Consider the following 18,645-nt stretch of genomic DNA (forward strand, 5'->3'; position numbering starts at 1 on the left):
GATTGGTTGCCTACCATAAGCGCCAACTGGGCTTCAGTCCTCAGGCCAATGCTCTATCCACTGAACCAAACCAACTAGGGCTTGCTTGCTTTATTCTTTTAGCATTCAAAGAAGTATTCCATCAGATAAGGCATCCTTTTTTTTTTTTTTTTTTTTAGAGAGAGAGGAAAGGAGAGGGATAGAGAGATAAACATCGATGAGAGACAAACATACATCGGCTGGTCCTGCACACCCCCTACTGGGGATCAGCCTGCAACCCACGCAACCTCTTGGTTCATGAGTCGATGCTAAACCACTGAGCAACACCGGCCAGGCATATCACTATTTTGAATCATTTCTTTTATAATAGAGCCTAGTTTGTGTGGCTCAGTTGGTTGAGCATCATCCCAAGCATCCAGAGATCTCAGGTTCCATTCTGGGTAGGGCACATGACTGGGTTACAGGGTCCATCCCCCAGTAGGGGCGGTGTAGGAGGCAGCCGATGTTTCTCACACTAATGCTTCTCTCTCCCTAAAATCAATAAAAACACATTTTAAATAATAAAAATAATGGGCACCAACTCCAATTAACAGGAATTGAACAAACCTTTCTGATCCATCTACATTTTATCTCAGACCTAGTCTACCAGAATAATAAAAGAAGTGTTAAAGTCTGTTGTAATTCTCCCTATTTTCACTTGACCTTTAAACCAGTGGTTCTCAAACACAGAACCACAAACTGCTACTTTTCATATATCTGGGGTTGGCAGTTGAAAATGACATATTCCTGCCTTAGGTGGTTTGGCTCAGTAGACAGAGCATCAATCAGCCCGACCCAGGTTCGATTCCAGTCAAGGGAACATGCCTGGGTTGCAGGCTTGATCCCCAGTGTGGGGCGCGCAGGAGGCAGCCGATCAATGATTCTCATCATTGATGTTTCTATCTCTTTCCCTCTGCCTTTCTCTCTGAAATCAATAGATATAAAAGAAAATGACATATTCTTAAGCCTCACCCCAGAGATACTGATTTAGTAGGTCTGGGCTGTGACACAGATGTCTTATCTCAAAAAAAAAGAGAGCGGGGGGAAGTGGGAGAGGACATTCACTCCAGTGCTCTATTCTAGAACAATTACTTAAACATTAAACAAAATATACTTCAAAACCCACTAGTTTCCTAACTTTGACCTCTTCAAAAAAGCATAGTAGCTCATAGTACTTACAGTCAAGTTCCTAATCTTGGAACTTACCAGGTTACCTTATTCCATACTAACATTACAATATATAAATTATGCCAGTCTCTTTCCTATTGTTGGCATGTCCTTGCTCATCCCCTTCAAATTTTATAAAGTTATTTTTCTTTATTTATATCCATCCCACCAAATAAGTATCTCATTAAATCTTCAAGGATCATTTAAATAACAGTGCTTCCTTGAAGCCTTCTCAACTTCCCAACTTAAAACATCTCTATCACAAAACTAGCTTTTGAGGTCTCTAGTAGATCAACCTCCCGAGGACTGTTTCCTCATCTATAAACAAAAATCTGACCAGGTTAACTAAAAAAACTGTTCTAGCTGTAAAACTTATCCCCCTACTAATCTCTTCTCTTTGTAACCTCCAAAAAAATGTATGTTTTTTAACCACTAGTTTATATTTTTGACACATTATTTTGAATCAGCTGTTAGATACATAACTTTCACAATTAAATCATCTACTTCACCCTACAGTAAGCACTAAGATAGTTTACATGTTAGCTCTCAAAGCCCATAGTGGCTAAGATACCGCTTAAAAACAAAACAATACAAAACAAAATACCTGCCACTGAAGAATGTTAGTGATTGATTTCCTTCTGGAAACTTTGTTTTTTTTTCTTATTGCTTCCCTTTCCCTTATTATGCTAAAATGTGGCTGGCCCTCAAGGCACAATCCTCCCCAGTATTACTCTCCATCCATCTTGGTTTTTTTGTTGTTGTTTTTTTAAATCCTCATCCAAGGATATGTTTTTTATTAACTTGAGAGGGAGGGAGAGGGTGGGGGGAGAGAGGAGAGGAGGGGAAGGGATAGGAGGGGAGGGGAGGAGAAAATATCGATGTTAGAGAGAAACATCACATTGGTTGCCTTCCTTACTCACACCCCCCCTCTCCCCAGACTAGAGATGGAACCTGTAACCTAGGTATGTGCCCTAAAATCAAACTTCAAACTGAATCTTTTCCACACAACTTCTTCCATTCCATTTCTTATTTGGACCCATTAGTACCCCAGTTCTTTTTTTAATCCTACTTTTTATCTAGTCTCCTATTATATTTGGTTATCCAAGTCTTCTGTGCCTTCCCAAGTGTTTCAGATTCATTCTTCCTCAGTTTTCATGGCCCCCACTATCATCTTCATTATCTGAATAATTTCTAACAATCAATAACCCTTCCAGCTTATCACCATTAAGTTCTGAGTACCTTGTCTCCAAATATTATAAGAAATCTTGAGTGTTATTTAAGCACCACCACCACCACCACCCAATTGTGGCAACTATTCTATTATTTCATATTTATTGAGCATATACTATGTTCTGGCTACTGTTCTAGGTGCTAGGGAATAAGCTAATGAAATTAAGTTGCTTGTAAAGCATTTAAATGAGGTAGGCCAGGGCAATCTAATTAATCAAGGGTGGAGTAGTCTTCTTAAGTAACTGCCTTTGATTAATGAGTTCTGTATTGTTATTACCTTGCCTAGAATTAGTCTTTTTTTAAAAAAAAAAAAAAATAAGGATGTTTATTAAGGACATTTCTAGCCAACAGCTAGGGCTCATACTCTGTTCTACAAGCCATTGTCAGACTTCATACCCATTCAATGTAAATGACATTAGGGAGGCCGGGCCACATGTAGATTCCATTAATCCCACAGTAAGGGGTCCCTCCCATAGCCAGGTATAGCTATACTTGGGGGATGAAGAGGGTAATCCTTTGATTAAAACATTCCTCTATACCAGTGGTTCTCAACCTTGGCTGCACATTAGAATCACCTGGGAATCTTTTTAAAATCCTGATTTCTGGGCCTCATCCTCCGGAAATTCTGTTTCTTTGTTACTAATGTTGTGGCTCCACCCCATAAGAAAGAAACAGAATTTCCGGAGGTCGAGGCCCAGATCAGGATTTTAAAAATATTCCCAGGTGATTCTAATGTGCAGCCAAGGTTGAGAACCACTGCTCTATACCCTGCCTCTAATTCCTTCTTACCTTCTAAGACAGCGGTTCTCAACCTGTGGGTCGCGGCCCCTTTGGAGGTCGAACGACCCTTTCACAGGGGTCGCCTAAGACCATCGAAAAACACATATATAAGTACATATTATTTTTGTGATGAATCACTATGCTTTAATTATGTTCAATTTGTAACAATGAAAATACATCCTGCATATCAGATATTTACATTACGATTCATAACTAGCAAAATTACAGTTATGAAGTAGCAACGAAAATAATTTTATGGTTAGGGTCACCACAACATGAGGAACTGTATTAAAGCAGCGGTTCTCAACCTGTGGGTCGCGACCTCTTTGGGGGTCGCCTAAGACCATCGGAAAACACATATATAATTACATATTGTTTTTGTGATTAATCACTATGCTTTAATTATGTTCAATTTGTAAGAATGAAATTGGGGGTCACCATAACGTGAGGAACTGTATTAAAGGGTCGCGGCATTAGGAAGGTTGAGAACCACTGGTTTAAACCATTTACTTCTACAGCATTTTCCCCAATCCTTTAATTACAAGACTTATAGTATTCAAAGATCACTTCTTCCTCTTTATATATTAATATAAATAAAAAAACAAAAATCTGGAAGTTCATTAACTTATTTTGCATCTTGTTGAAAACAGGCTTTTAAAGTAGCCTATCTTGCACAAGGCATATAATCACTGAGAAAATTTACAATAAAAGGAAAAATATCAAGAATGAAGTTAGTAATTACAATGAGTGCTATAAGTGACCGATATATCTGTTATGAGAGAAGCTTACACCCTCTTTCACTTTCAAACTTCATTTAAAGAACTTTCTATGAAGAGGTTATGTGTTAATAAAAAAAATAATCAACATGTACTGAGCTAACTAGCCACTCTTATTAAATACTTTCCCCCAAATCCTTAATGAACCATTTACTTTAGGAGGTAAGAGGTGTAAACTTTTAACTCCCTGTAAGTGATAAGTTTAGGCTGTATCAGAAGAAATTTCTTTTTAAATATCAACCATCACTCTAGATTAAACTTAAAGAATAAATATCACAGTATCTCAGATTTGTATTCTGAAAGTAATTACACAAAGAACTTTTGTGTTTTGGCACAATCATGCCATTTCCATAATACTTTGGAATTCCAAGTTAAAATTACCAGTATTAACTTGGAATTCAAAATTAAGCAATTACTGCATCACTGTATAATAGGTTACTACTAACATATAGCAACTAGGTTATAATACACCAAACAATTATAGGCTAAAATTTAAAAACTCTACAAACTGATCCTATATAGTAAAAGCCTAATATGCTAAATGTCCAGTTGTCCAGTTAGCCATTCAATCAATCAAAGTGTTACTATGCTAATGATATGCTAAGGCCGCTCAACCACTTGCTATGACATGCACTAATCACCAGGGGGCAGATAGTTGACCGATAGGTTAGCTTGCTTCTGGGGTCCGACTGATCAGGACTGAGTGAGACGGGCTGGACATGCCCTGGAACTCCCCACCAGCCGGCCAGCCTCCCATGTCCCCTCTCCCCAGCCAGCCCAGCCCAATCAACCCCAAACAGGGTGGGCCAGCCAGACTGCACCAGTGCACGAATTCGTGCACTGGGCCTCTAGTTTAGAGATATTAGCCAACACAGTCATCAGTTACTTCACTTAGGAAGTACATGCAAAATCAGCAAGCCAAAATTAGTAGCTACCATGATACTTTCACATAGAGGGCATTTAACTATTTGTCAGTAAATGAATCTAGTTTATATTATTAGAGTTAGAATGGTCCAAAAGAAGAGAACAATTTAAATCTCACAAGATAGCAAAAGTTATTGAACCTTGACACTTGAATGTATCTGTTAGATTCCAAATAAAACCTGTCATTTCATCTAGATATGGTCCCCACTAGACAAACCAGAGTCAGATTTTACAAAAGAATTTTCAGATTCCCAAAATACTAAATGAAAAAGACAGTTACAGAATATCAAAGGATCCATCCCCTTTTAGTTTAAAAAAAAAATAGAAATTTACATATTAAAAATAGGAGCTAGGAATATGTGAGTTCATTAAACAGTTAACAAAGAATCATAAAAAAATTATGATTTTTGGTTTTAGAGTATTTCAAGGCAGACAATCAATTAGACACTTGTAGAGTAATGTGAATGCAGACTTCCTTCCAGATTTTTATTATTTTTCCCCATAATCTTTTAGCTATCTTACCCATATCTAACTTAAAAAAAAAAAAAGCCACCATTTATTAAGTGCCAGGGCTAAATACTTTACCTAATACCATGAATCACAATATCCCTAAACTGCCATCTGACCAGAAGCTTACAGATACTTAACAACAACAATTTTCTTCAGTAATTAATTTATTTAGTTTCCCAAAGCATTTAACTTCATTTTTATTTAAACAATTCTCTCTTCACACTCATACCATTGGTTTATGTAATATCTAATTAAATAATATAAACACAATATAAGTACAATAGGATAAGTCAATTTAGGAACAATCATATGACTTCTATAAGCATTCTATTCAACAGTGGGAACAGCAAAGATTAGTTTGCATCATTCAACATGCAATGGGTATTTGTGGGTGTTTTGTTTTTTTAAATCCTGGAGCCAGGCATCAAACCCAAAACCTAGGTATGTACCCTGACCAGGAATCAAACCCGCTCCAACCAACTGAGCCACACTAGCCAGGGCAGGCATTAGTATTTTTAAAAGAAGGAATATTGAGCCCGGCCAGCATGGCTCAGTGGTTGAGCGTCAACCTATGAAGCAGGAGATCATGGTTCAATTCTGTCAGGGCATATAGCCCAGGTTACAGGCTCGATCCCGTGTGGAGCGCTCTCATAGTTGATGCTTCTATCTCTCTCTCCCTTCCTCTCTGAAATCAATAACAAAAATTTTTTTAAAGGAATATTAGTCCTGTAGTTTGGTTAAATGAAGGGTAAGGAACTTCTACAGTATCTACATAAAGCACTATAGGAAAAATATATAAATACTATAAATAGAGATCACCTCAGTGCCAGGGTCACCGAAGGAGGTACGCACAAAGCCAAAAGTGGTAAGAATTTTATGTTTATTACATCATCTACAAAACTAGATGGGCTGAGCCCCAAAATGGCGCCAGCACACAAGGATGAGAAGGTTTTTGGGGAACTCTCTGGGCTGTCCAGATCCTGGGAAAGTCCGGAGGAAAAAGATAATGGTCTTAGCAAGTGAAATGTGGTCTAAGCAAAAGGGAATGTTGTTGCAAAATGATCTAAAGGTCTGCTTCTCAGGGGAGGGGGTATCGATTCAATTATTTGATCAGACCTAACACCCAGCATCTGAGAAACATTAGGGATGAGAATCAGAGACTCACTTTTTTCCAGAAACAACTACAGCTCTACAAATTTTACACAAATTAACTAGCTGAATTTTCAAAAAACTCTGTAAGGAAGACTTTATTATCATCTCCATTTTGTAGATCAAAAAACTAAGGCACATAAAGTTCAGTAACTTGCCCAAGGTCACACAGCAGTGCAACCTGATTTGAGTGCAGTCAAACCAAAGCACTGTGGTCCTACAGTTTCTACTCTTAAGCTCTTTGCAATACTGCCTCTAAAGTACTGTTTGAGTTTTTTTAGTAAATTCTTGTAATTACTTTCATAATCTTAAGAAATGGGGGGAGGGGCAGGATTATCATGTCACAGTATATCACTCCCTGAAGCAGATTTTTCAGTAGTTTTCCCAGAGTCCATACTCTTCTCCTAGCATTCAAGGCTCACCACAACTTGATCCAATTTGTATTGCTATAATTCCAATCCAAGACTTTAACCAAACAGCACATGGGTTGTGGAAACCAGTAGATCAGATCATCTTAAACTGGGATGTACACAAGCACTAAATATATATGGTCTATCGCATGATATTGCACAAAGATCAGTGTTTCCTTATTCAGAAAATCCAAAAATAGTGTCTCGCCGAGGCCGGTTTGGCTCAGTGGATAGAGCGTTGGCCTGCGGACTGAGGGGTCCCGGGTTCGATTCCGGTCAGGGCATGTACCTGGGTTGCGGGCACATCCCCAGTGGGAGATGTGCAGGAGGCAGCTGATCGATGTTTCTCTCTCATCAATGTTTCTAACTCTCTGTCTCTCTCCCTTCCTCTCTGTAAAAAATCAATAAAATATATTTAAAAAAAAAAAAAAAATAGTGTCTCAAGAGGAGAGTCAACATGGTTTCTTAGAAAAGTATAAAATACCAACTAGCAGTACCTAAATTTTAATCCTCAACCAACCACTTTCTAACTACACAACCTTGGGAAATTTATTTAACTTCCCTGGGGCTTAATCTACTTGTAGCATAAAAGGAAAGAGCTGGAACAGTATAAAAATCAGCTGAGACTAAAATACCAATTCAAGACCCCACTAGATGTGATTATGCAGGTGTGGAATGGGGGCCCAAGAATGTTCATTTTTAATAAGCACTCCATGTAAATAATACATGTCCCACAATGAGAAGTATTTAACTAAAAGATCTCAAAAGCCCTGGTTAATATGGCTCAGTTGGTTGAGCATTATCCCATGCACCAAAAGATTGCTGGTTCAATTCCCAGTCAGGCCACATACCCAGGTTGCAGTTTCGATCCCAGTCGGGGTGCATATGGGAGCAACTGGCTGATATTTCTCTATCACACTAATGGATCTCTCTCTCTCTCTCTCTCTCAAATCAATAAAAACATTTTTTGGGGGGGAAAAATCTCATAAATCAATTCTGACTCTAGTTTTTCCATTTCACTTAACAGGGTGCTACTTTCCATGTCCAAGACACAAGTTCTGGCATAAAAAGAAAATTCTCTACTTCATCATGGGATTTGTTTTTGCACCTTTCACCCAATACTTTTTTTAAAAAAAAGAAACAATGGATGAGATTTGGCAGTCCTACAAACTGAACTTTCATTCTCTAAAGACAAATACAGTTGAATCAACTAAGTTTTATTTAAATAATTTTTATTGATTTCAGAGAGGGAAGGAGGGATAGAAACATCAATGATGAGAGAATCGTTGATTGGCTGCCTCCTGACCACTTCACACTGGGGATGGAGCCCTCAGCCCCAGGAATGTGCCCTCGACTGGAATCGAACCCGGGACCCTTCAGTCTGCAGGCTAACACTCTATCCATTGAGACAAACCAGCTAGGGTGATTCAACTAAGTTTTAAACCAATTTTTTTTTTTTTTAACATACCCCATTGATTTTCCACAGAGAGGAAGGGAGAGAGATAGAGAGTCAGAAACATCAATGAGAGAGGAACATCGATCAGCCGCCTCCTGCACATCTCCCACCGGGGATGTGCCCGCAACCCAGGCACATGCCCTTGACCGGAATCGAACCCGGGACCTTTCAGTCCACAAGCCGATGCTCTATCCACTGAGCCAAACCGGTCTCGGCACTTTTAAACCAATTTAAGCACCTACATAATGCTAAGAATCTGCTGTATCATAATACTCACTATTCTGAAATATGCTTATCTTAATTTTCTCACAAAAACATCTTTAAATTTGTTTTCCCCACTTCAGACAGGTAACAAGGTCATAACTAGGTTTAAGGGAGGCACATCTCACAGAAGAGCATAAATACCCAATCATCACATTTATGAACTGCAGAAGAATCCATTTTAAATTTGAGAGACTATAATCTCTACTCTACAAGTATTCACAATTCTCAAAATTTTCTTCTCCTAGTCTCTGAAAATTTCCAAAGAAATTAAACTAATAATTTTTATTCAATATGTTACCCAGGGCCTGAATCAGTATAAAATTCAAATTACATCCAAATTAACTACTAATACTTTGCTATTACTGAAAGAAATGTCCCAAATTGATGAAAGTATCATTATAACATAATTAAAATCTAAATAAGTGTTTTCCTTGTTTCTTGTCCCTTTCTTGTCCCTAACTTTTCTCCAATGGGTATGTATTTCTTTATATACAAGTTTCAATAAACATACAATGCTTTGTCCTAAGTAAGAGTAATAGATGTTTGATGCTCTGCTGTATTCAACGTACCACCTTAACAACCCCTTTTTAAAAAGTAATGTCTTGCATATATATTAAAAACAAACAAACAAAAACACCTGTCTCGCCCTAGCCAGTTTGGTTCAGTGGATAGAGTGTGGGCCCTCAGACAGAAGCGTCCTGGGTTCGACTTTGGTCAAGGGCATATACCACGGTTGCAGGCTTGATCCCTGGCCCTGGTCAGAGCGTGTGCAGGAGGCAACCAATTGATGTGTCTCTCTCACATCACTGTTTCTCCCCCTCCTTTCCATTCTCTCTAAAAATAAATAAATAAATAAATAAATAATGGAAAATTATCCTCAGGTAAGGAGTAACAAAAACAAAAAACAAACACCTGTCTCAATCATTTCAGAAAAGTGTATTTTATTTTAAAAAAAATTACCTTAAGTTTTTAATGAAGGAAGGGGAATAGCACCAGAATTAAAATACTTATTTTCAGCTTTGTCTAAAAAGTCAAACTACTAGCATTAGTAGCAAATCATAAATCTAAACAAGTGTAACTCAGGGCTCATTTAGCAGTAATTCTGAAAACTAAATGAGGAATTAGAACTACATCATTAAAAAAATAACTTAACAGTCTAAATACTTAATTTCTGTGTTCTGGATTTCAAGTAAGACCAGCATTCAAGAAACTATTATAAATCCCATTTGTGTAGAAAGCCATGCAGAAATACTATTTGATACTATCTAAATTATCAATACTTCCCCCCCCCTCAAATTTTCTTTTATCTGTTGTGATTACACAAGCAACCCATATGCATTACAGAAAAAACTGAAGAGAAAAGAAAGTAAAACTTCCACAATTCCAATTACCTGGAAAGAAACCACTGCAAAAACCATGTCCTATTCACAATCACCACAGGAAAAATTTATTCAGGAAAGAATCATCAATAGATGCTAAGTCTCTGAGAGGACGGTCTGATGAGGAACAGAATATTTACACAATTTCAAAATATCTCTCCACAAGTTACTTAACCATGACAAAATGACAAACACTAACTATACAATGGAGAAACTACTTAACACCTTAACTAAGCAATCAAAATAAACTTCCTGGTTAAGGTGTAAAAAAAAAAAAAAAAGGCATCAAGTGTCTCCAGATGATAGAAAAACACATATTACTTATCTAGTATTCCAGTCAAAAATGCAAAATCTGAATCTAATCATGAAGAAATCTTAAACAAACCCAAAATGAGGGGCACTTATAAATAACTAGTCTGCCAATGTTACAAAAGATAAAGACTGAGGAACTCTTCCAGATTAGAGACTAGAGACCTGAGAATTAAATACAACCTGTGATCTTGGAGTGGCTAGTCAGGCAGTGGTCGGCAAACTGCGGCTCGCGAGCCACACGCGGCTCTTTGGCCCCTTGAGTGTGGCTCTTCCACAAAATACCGACTTCTGCACTATGGGCCACGAAGTTTCAATTGCACTGTACATGCACGCCCGCACGTGGTATTTTGTGAAAGAGCCATACTCAAGGGGCCAAAGAGCCGCATGTGGCTCGCGAGCCGCAGTTTGCCGACCACTGGCCGCGAGTATATCAGGGAAAGGAAAAAAAAGCTAATAAAGAGCATAATTGGGACAACTGATGAAAACGGACTATGGACAATATTAAAATGTTGTAGTTTAAATACTACATCAATACTAAATTTCCTGAATATAACCACTCTGGTAACCTAAAGAAAAGATATTTATTCTTAGGAAATGGATACAGTACTTAAGTATTAAAGATTGTAAGAGGGCATGATATGTGCAATATACTCTCAAATGGCTCAGAAAAAATTTACATATACATACATATATATACATACACGTATACATATATGAGAGAGAATAATAAAGCAAATATGACAAAATGTTAAAAATCAGGAGATCTGTAAGGGTATAAAGAAGTTTTGTACTATTCATGTAACTTTTCTATTAAGTTTGAAGTTATTTCAAAATGAAAAATTAAATTAAAAAACCTGGGTTATTTTAAAATCATTCCGTGTGTGTGTGTGTGTGTGTGTGTGTGTGTGTGTGTGTACTAGAGGCCCAGTGCATGAAAATTCCTCCAAGAGTAGGCCTCCCACACCACCCCTGCCCTCCCACCTCCCACTTCCAGCACCAGCTTCCCTCCAGCACCCGGGACAGGCTGGCTTTCCCCAGCCCCGGCTTCATCAGGAAGGACCTCCGGAATGACGTCCGGTCTAATTAGCATATTACCCTTTTATTATTATAGAGGATTCATTCATTGGTTTGATTTCAATTAGTTTTCGGAGGCCCTCTCAAATACATCTGTGAAAAAAGGCAATTGTTTTCAGATGAATTAGAAGTGTCCCTCTCTTGCTCTCCGCCCTCCACACACACACAACATACTCACCCTACCCCATCCAGTCACAGCTAATTAGAAGGATCAAGGTGGAGAATAGTGGCTCTCTGACCCCTTCTCAATTCCTGTGAGGCCCAATTGTACTTTCCTTAAATAAGTTCTGTGAGAATTCCCTATAGCTTTATAACAAATCTTTTATTTAAGCTAGTTGGGGCTGATTTCTTTTCCTTATAGCCAAACAAACCCTGAAACAACAGGCTTTTGAAAAGTAGAAATAAATGGTGCAAGACAAATAATTAATCTTTTGTCTGTGCTTCAAAAATATTATTTTTTTGTATTGGAGATAAATGGTGATGGAAGGAGACTAGACTTTGGGTGATGAGCACACAATACAATATAAAGATGATGTATTATAAAACTGTACACTGGAAGCCTATATAAATTTTATTAACCAGTCACTCCAATAAATTCAAAAATATTGTTTTAGTGGGGGCTTAATGGTAAGATGTAATAAGGCTGTGTCAATTCAACCAATTATACACCTTTAAAAGAGAAGCAGAAAAGCAAACATGGAACAATCTTATCTTCTGGAGAATAGTATGTAGCAGATTAAATCAGACCATCCTCCCAATTAGTTTATGGCTGCTGAAGCACAGTCCCACCAGTCACATCAAGAATCTTCTATCTTTTGTCACACTATTGAAAAGGAAATGGGTTTTCAAATTCTGTACTGTCTTTCTTTAAACAACATATAAAGCAGCATAAAAGAAATTCAAGAGGTCTCTCAAAAATAGAAACTATTAAATTTCATTATTATTCTGAAGTAGGAAAAATAGTATTAGAAGATTTTATCTTTCTCATATATAGTCTCCTGATATGTGAATTTCTGAAAAAAGCAAAACTGGTTTTTTTTCTTGATAATTATCCTAAGTGATAATGGTTAATTCTTTTAACCAATCATTCCTCATTTTTTTGCTAAAAACCATTATTGATACTAGGCTTTACCTTACCCTTGGACCAACAGTGAAAAAAATGGAAATCAAGGAAAATTCTGTTTGTCTTTAAATAAAAAAAATGTCTTAAATATCTTTTGAAAACAAGTCAACATAGAATAAAATTTTTATAAATTTTCTGGTCTCAGATAAAATGTTAGATAATGTAATTATGTGAACTTACTTTAAAATTATCTTATAGATACTACAAACCAAAACTAACTCAATCCCACTAATATATTACTTTGCTTTCTACCATTGGATCAGACCTTAAATGCTGCAGCCACATTGGCTATAACACAGGTGTGATTACTCAATATAATCTTTCTCAATAACAAACTTCAGGACCAAGAATGTTTATTACTTTGGATTAACTCTAGATTGAGCAATCATCTAATAGTTGCTACAAAATTCTCTCTCTTCTTCAGTTTAGAATAAAGAAAGCTGCATAATCACTGTTTCTCATGTTGATCTGTATGTAGGTCCTTTCTCAAACCCAGATTTCACATTTGAGACAGTTTTAAAATGCAAAAATAAATATTTTAATTAAAAATAATCTGTGACTGATCTGTTATATTCAAAATGACCAACATCACAAACAGTTTAGGTAAATAACCAAATCAGATTTTCGATAAAGCTGTAAAATTCACATAAAATACAAAAATGGCTTTCCCTAAACCGTCTAAAAATAAAATTTGATTTATGAGCTGTCCATGAGGAAAAAACAACTGATTTCATATTAAGTGAAACATAGGACTACTGTTCTCTTGACTCTAAGTAAAAAGCGTATGTTACCAATGATTAATAAAAACTTTTTATTCTTAAAGACACAAATAAATCTAATTGCTAGCCTGAGTCAACAACATTTGATTTATAAATGTAGCACTTAGCAAAAAGGTTCACAATAACAAAAAAATATTTCTTTTGGTTAAGTTCTACCTCTTTATAAAATACTCATTGTTTGATTGCAGTAGCAAAAATTTTAGTTAAATACTGTCTAGTTCAAATGTAATGCACTTAAAAACAATTTTCAACCACAAATATTACTCTTCCATACTAAATAAATATTTAGGTAATACATTATCTTTCACTAATAAAAAAACAAACAAACACGAGACTCCTCTCAACATGTGTACATTGGAAAAGAGACAGTAAAAAAAGAAAAAAAAGACAGTGAGCCACTCCAATTTCAACCCAGCCTAAAAGCTAACTTTTGTACAGCAACATCTCAAAAAGTATCCTTTATATTTTGCCAGTAAACACACAAAAATAATTTTATCATAAAGTAAAAGTAATTCTATATTCAACATTAAAAAGTCTCTCTGGATACAAGTATTTAACACTTATTCTAATATATGACATGAAACAGTCCCCTGATCACTGAATATTTGAGATGTAAATGTGTTCACTTAAATAAAACCTTTAAATTCAACAAATAATTGGCACCTACCATCTGCTAAGAATAAATCCTTTGACGATAAAAGCTGTTATACACTATTAAATTTTTAAATAAATGTAACATCTTTTAAGAAAATTCCATTCTAATATTTCTTAAGAAGTTTTTAATAGCTCTTCAAAGTCCAATTGATTTTATACAACATTTTAAACACACAAGGGTAGTACACATTAAAGTCCCAGTAGTAACTTCCAGAGAAGCTGAGTTGTTAGGATTTATATAATATAGTTTTAAAAATAAAACCATAAGTTTAAAGGTCTGATGCATACTTAACTCTTAGAAATAAATACCAATTTAATAAGTTATCATTTTGCTAAGACCACTAAGGTATGGATTAAGGGAAATAATTTCTCTTATTAATTGGCTTTTTTTCCTCACTTCCTCATTTTTAAATCCAAGAAGTCTTAAAATTTACTGTGGTATATATGGTAAGCATTCTCTGGCTGGAAGCTGTGAGGAAGACAGGCAAGCCAAAATTGTGAGAGTTATCAGAGACCTAAAGAATTGAATGGAAATGAAGAAGCCCCGTAAAAGGTTCTAAACTTAAATTCAGATCAAAGGGATCCTATAACTCACACTGACGACAAAAGGGAAGTATGATCAAAATGTAGTCTCTAAAAATAAAATTTGCTCTCCAATTCATTATGGTTTTCTATAAACCCAGTTAAACAGATAAACAACTAATCCCTCAAACTCAGCTATCCTAAGAACAAAGACCATTTGACTAGTTTCCCCCCAAGGGACCAAATGTTTCAAAACTCTGGAAACAAAAATTATGCCTAACCTTTTAAAAATCTGCCTCGACAATCCTACCTTAAAACTTAGTCAACTGGGATGTACAGTAATAAAAAACAAACATTGATAACCATGTTATTTATAAAGGAACCACTTAAAATAAAGTGTAATATACAAAAAAAAAAAAAAAAAAGCCAGTCTGGTTTTATAGGAACCACACATCAAAACAAAAAGAAGCAAACAAACAAACAAAACCCAAAGCAATGAAGCAGGCCAGTATGAAGAAACCTATTCGAATGAAGGCAGCTTTTTTTTATAGTAATTTCTAACTTGATATTGTTTGTTTGAAGCTAAATTAAGTCCACATGCTTTATGTGTCTATAAACAAGGTCACTATCAAGAAAAACCTGGGTATAGACAATGTTTCCTCCTATGGCTACATAAACCAAATCTCCCTAGGAGTATACTGATTTCCTACATTAGATAGTAAGTTAAAAGTACCAACCTTCTTAACCACAGTTATTAATCACTTAGTCTTCAAACAAATGCACAATCTTTACACAGGAGTTAAGGATTTGTACTTATATGATCACTCAGCATACTACAAACCCCTCCACAAACTCTCCCACTACCCATCAACAATTCACTTTATAATAAAGTATTTCAGAGATTCTAAGTAAGGTTGATTGCTCAGTCTTCCATGATGAAACTCCCTGTGTCAGTTATTTTTACAATTATTTTGTAGAATAGAAACTTATCAATCTAGTTCAAATATGAACTTTATGATTCTCTTACTCTGTTGTATAGACTTTAGAGCAGAATTTACAATAGAATAGGAGAATCATGAAAGCGAATATACTCTCCAACCCTTTTAAGTACTGCTGGATTAAAAGGCACTCATCTTTCAGTTACTTCTCAATCAGAATGGTCATTAAATGCCATTAATTGCCCACTCATATCTCACTGCTTAATTCAGGTCAAAAAGATCAATCTCCCACTACAGAGATGAAATCATCATTCACACTTTAAAAAATAAAGCTAAATTACACCACTTCATTTCCTGCATCCATCTATAAGATTCTGAAATTAGCACAAAGTGAATTCAAGACCCTATTATGGTGTGGCTTTCATTTAAAGTCTATTAGGAGTGACTAAATTTCACATCCTATAACAGATAAATGGGCACGTTGAGGGGAGGGGGATCATGAACTAAAACCATACTTTTTTACCTACGTAATTATGATAGTGTGCCATAAGACAATATTAAAAGGCAGCAAAGCATGGAGCTTCCCTTTATTAAATAAAATACACAATTAGAAAATTCTTAAGGAATTATTAAATATATGGGGGAAATGGATGCAAAATTTAATAGTGAGAAAAACAAGCATCTCCACACCCTGTGAAGTAACAGGTTTGGGCTTGTTTGTACAGCTCCCTAAAAATTAATCTGAGAGAGTACAAAAACCAAAATTCACAAAATTGGTCAAGACTTGGATGGGAAACATTTCACTCTAGATTAAAACACCTAGTCATACAAACCAGGTTGCACTTAGACACTTATTAATCATTTTAATTTACTTTAGCATACTGACTAAAAGATGTTTGGATTAAACCGAACAAAGCTATTATTTGTCCCCAAAGGATTTTTTTTTAACGTTTAAAAGAGTACCTAGCTTCACCATTAAAATTTCTAAGGCTACTACCTGAATGTTATTTTTTTTTTCCAAAGTGGTGTCACTTTATTTGCCTCTCAGGAAAAACCAATAAAATCAATCAGCTAAAACACAGCATTGTCATTTGCAGTGAAGTCCACATATTCTTGTTAACAGTTTAAGGAAGAAAAAAGCCCAGTCTTTCCATGTAAACATAATAAGCCTGTAATATGCTGCAGACAAACGCACTGCATGGGGTGTGGAGGACCCGCGCTGATTAGATTACCACAACATCAGCCTGGGGCCGCCATTTTTAGAATCTGTAAAGGACAAAAGAGGGAAATTTCACTTTTTACTTCCCATCTCGGAAATTAAAGGGAAAAACGGGCTATTTTCCAGTTAGGTATTGATGTCTCCAGCCTAGAGCTGAATGCATCTCCCTTAATTCTGCCCAGGGTTTCCAGAGCTCCAAAGACCTGACAGAGAGTCACATCTCCAAAACGGGGGCCAACGGGAAAAACGGGGTTCCCTCCAACGCTAACTCCAGCGCCTTCTCTCTGAAGGTGCACCGTGCCGTTCTGAAGGCAGGGCAGCAGGAGCGGACCGCGGCGGAACGAAGGCCGGGGGAAGCGAGCACTCGGGGCTGTTGTTTCTCTCCCTCCTCCCCCGTGCAGCACAGTGAACCGTTTGTTTCTCCTCCGTGTCTGCTGCCAGTGTCTGTGCCAATCCCCGGGTCAAAATAAGCTTTTCTGAAATGTGCCATATTGTGGGTCCCAAGCCTCCGGCGCAGCAGAGGACAGCGATCCTGCCAGAGACGTGGGGGAGGAGACAGCAGGCTGGGGCCCGGGTGACCACCCCAGGGGCGGGTTTCCCTGCCCCCGCGGAGGGTGAGAAGCTGTCTCCTGCCCCCACAAAGGGAGCTAGAGACCCAGGCCGCTCGCTCCTCAGCCCCTGCCCTGCGGACGATGGGATTATACCGGGGGCTGCCGGGGAAGGGATGGAAGCAAACGAGGCCTAGGAGTCTCAGCACCTGAGCAAGATGCAGGGGAGGGAGGCGAGGGAGGGCCGGCAGCTCCTGGGACCACTGGGACCAAACCCTTCCCTTCCGCCAGCCGCAGGCCCCCGCTCCCCCGAGCAGCCCTAACCTGCCCAGGAGGAGGGCACCCCTCCCTCACTGCCGCTCGCAGGGGGGTTTAACTGCCAGTTTCCCCTTCCCCAGCCCTAAAACCCGCCATAATGCTCCCTTCCTAGGGGCAGGGGAGAGAAAGGATGAATTCTGTCCCCCAAAGCAGCGTCCGGCCCCAACCAAGGTACCAAGAATCAGCGTCTACTGCCCCCCACCGAAGGACTGAGAGGCGAGGACCCCCGGTCCCCCCCAAACACGTCCCCCCACCCCGCAAGCCCCGTGAGCTCCCAGAGAGACGACAGGCACTGACCTGTGATGTTCACACACCAGACACCCGAGCCCCGTTATTTGTTCGACCCCCCAAGGAGTCTCTCCACACCGTCACGGTCAGACGACCCCCCGACAGCAGCCACTGCGGACACAGGACCCGGCTCCACACACCCCCTCCCCACACAGCAGCGCGCAGCCTCTTCGGCAACCGAGGACCAGGGGAGGGGGCACGCAGTCCGTCCACAGGAACGCGGAGGCGACGGCGAGGCTGCTCCGAGTGTCTACGGCCCCTCTGCTGCCGCTCCCGAACTCAGACGCGGTTTCCGACCGGGCCCCCTGCGCTCGCTCAGTGTCACTGCCTCTGGCTCTGGGAAAATGGCGGCACGGCGGCGGCGGCCGCGGCGGCGGCGGCGGCGGCGGCGGCGTCCGCGGCGTCCAGTGCACGGGGCTTGCCCGCCCCGCTCCGCAGGGGCAGAGGGGGAGGGGACGGAGCTGCCGGCCGCCATTTTGCTTATGGGCTGCCACCCTCCGCTGTTGCCTCTCCAGAGGCTCCAAGACAGGCACCTGGAGGCCGAGAGGGGGACTGAATCTCCGTCTTTTTTCACAAAAGATGCATTCCACAATTCACCCAAGGTTTGGGGAAGTTTCCGTGTCTGGTGGGATGGATTCTTGACCCCTTTCCCCCGAGTAGCCCTCAAGTCTGGAGGTCGGTGAGCTTGGGCATGCCACGACTGGATGGGAGCATGATGCCTGCAGGCCCCGGGGACGACCACCTCCTCCCAGCACCCTCCCAAGTCAGGGCACTTTCTCCCACGCTCCGTCCCGGCCTTCCGCTCCC

The 18,645-nt window shown here is 38.9% G+C and overlaps 1 protein-coding gene and 1 non-coding gene across 15 annotated transcripts in view; both read right to left on the reverse strand.

The window, feature by feature from the left end:
• KMT2E (lysine methyltransferase 2E (inactive)) overlaps positions 1–17,981 on the reverse strand; it is a 94,169-nt gene extending 76,188 nt beyond the window's left edge. For 9 of the 14 annotated variants that reach the window (XR_004970808.1, XM_036327580.1, XM_036327587.1 and 6 more), the window contains exon 1: positions 17,848–17,981. The gene's annotated coding sequence lies outside the window, so the exon portion shown is untranslated. Of the gene's footprint in view, positions 1–14; positions 136–1,789; positions 1,986–3,204; positions 3,251–10,075; positions 10,330–17,847 lie in introns of those variants that run through there. The other 5 variants (XM_036327581.1, XM_036327573.1, XM_036327575.1 and 2 more) reach the window with 4 other exon arrangements.
• On the reverse strand, positions 8,759–8,857 carry LOC118666703. The gene has a single exon (XR_004971045.1). It is a non-coding gene; the product is annotated as a small nucleolar RNA U13 (small nucleolar RNA).
• Positions 17,982–18,645: the final 664 nt, after the last annotated feature.

This window comes from Myotis myotis, unplaced genomic scaffold (assembly GCF_014108235.1).
Source record: "Myotis myotis isolate mMyoMyo1 unplaced genomic scaffold, mMyoMyo1.p scaffold_m19_p_11, whole genome shotgun sequence".
Taxonomy (NCBI): Eukaryota; Metazoa; Chordata; class Mammalia; order Chiroptera; family Vespertilionidae; genus Myotis; species Myotis myotis.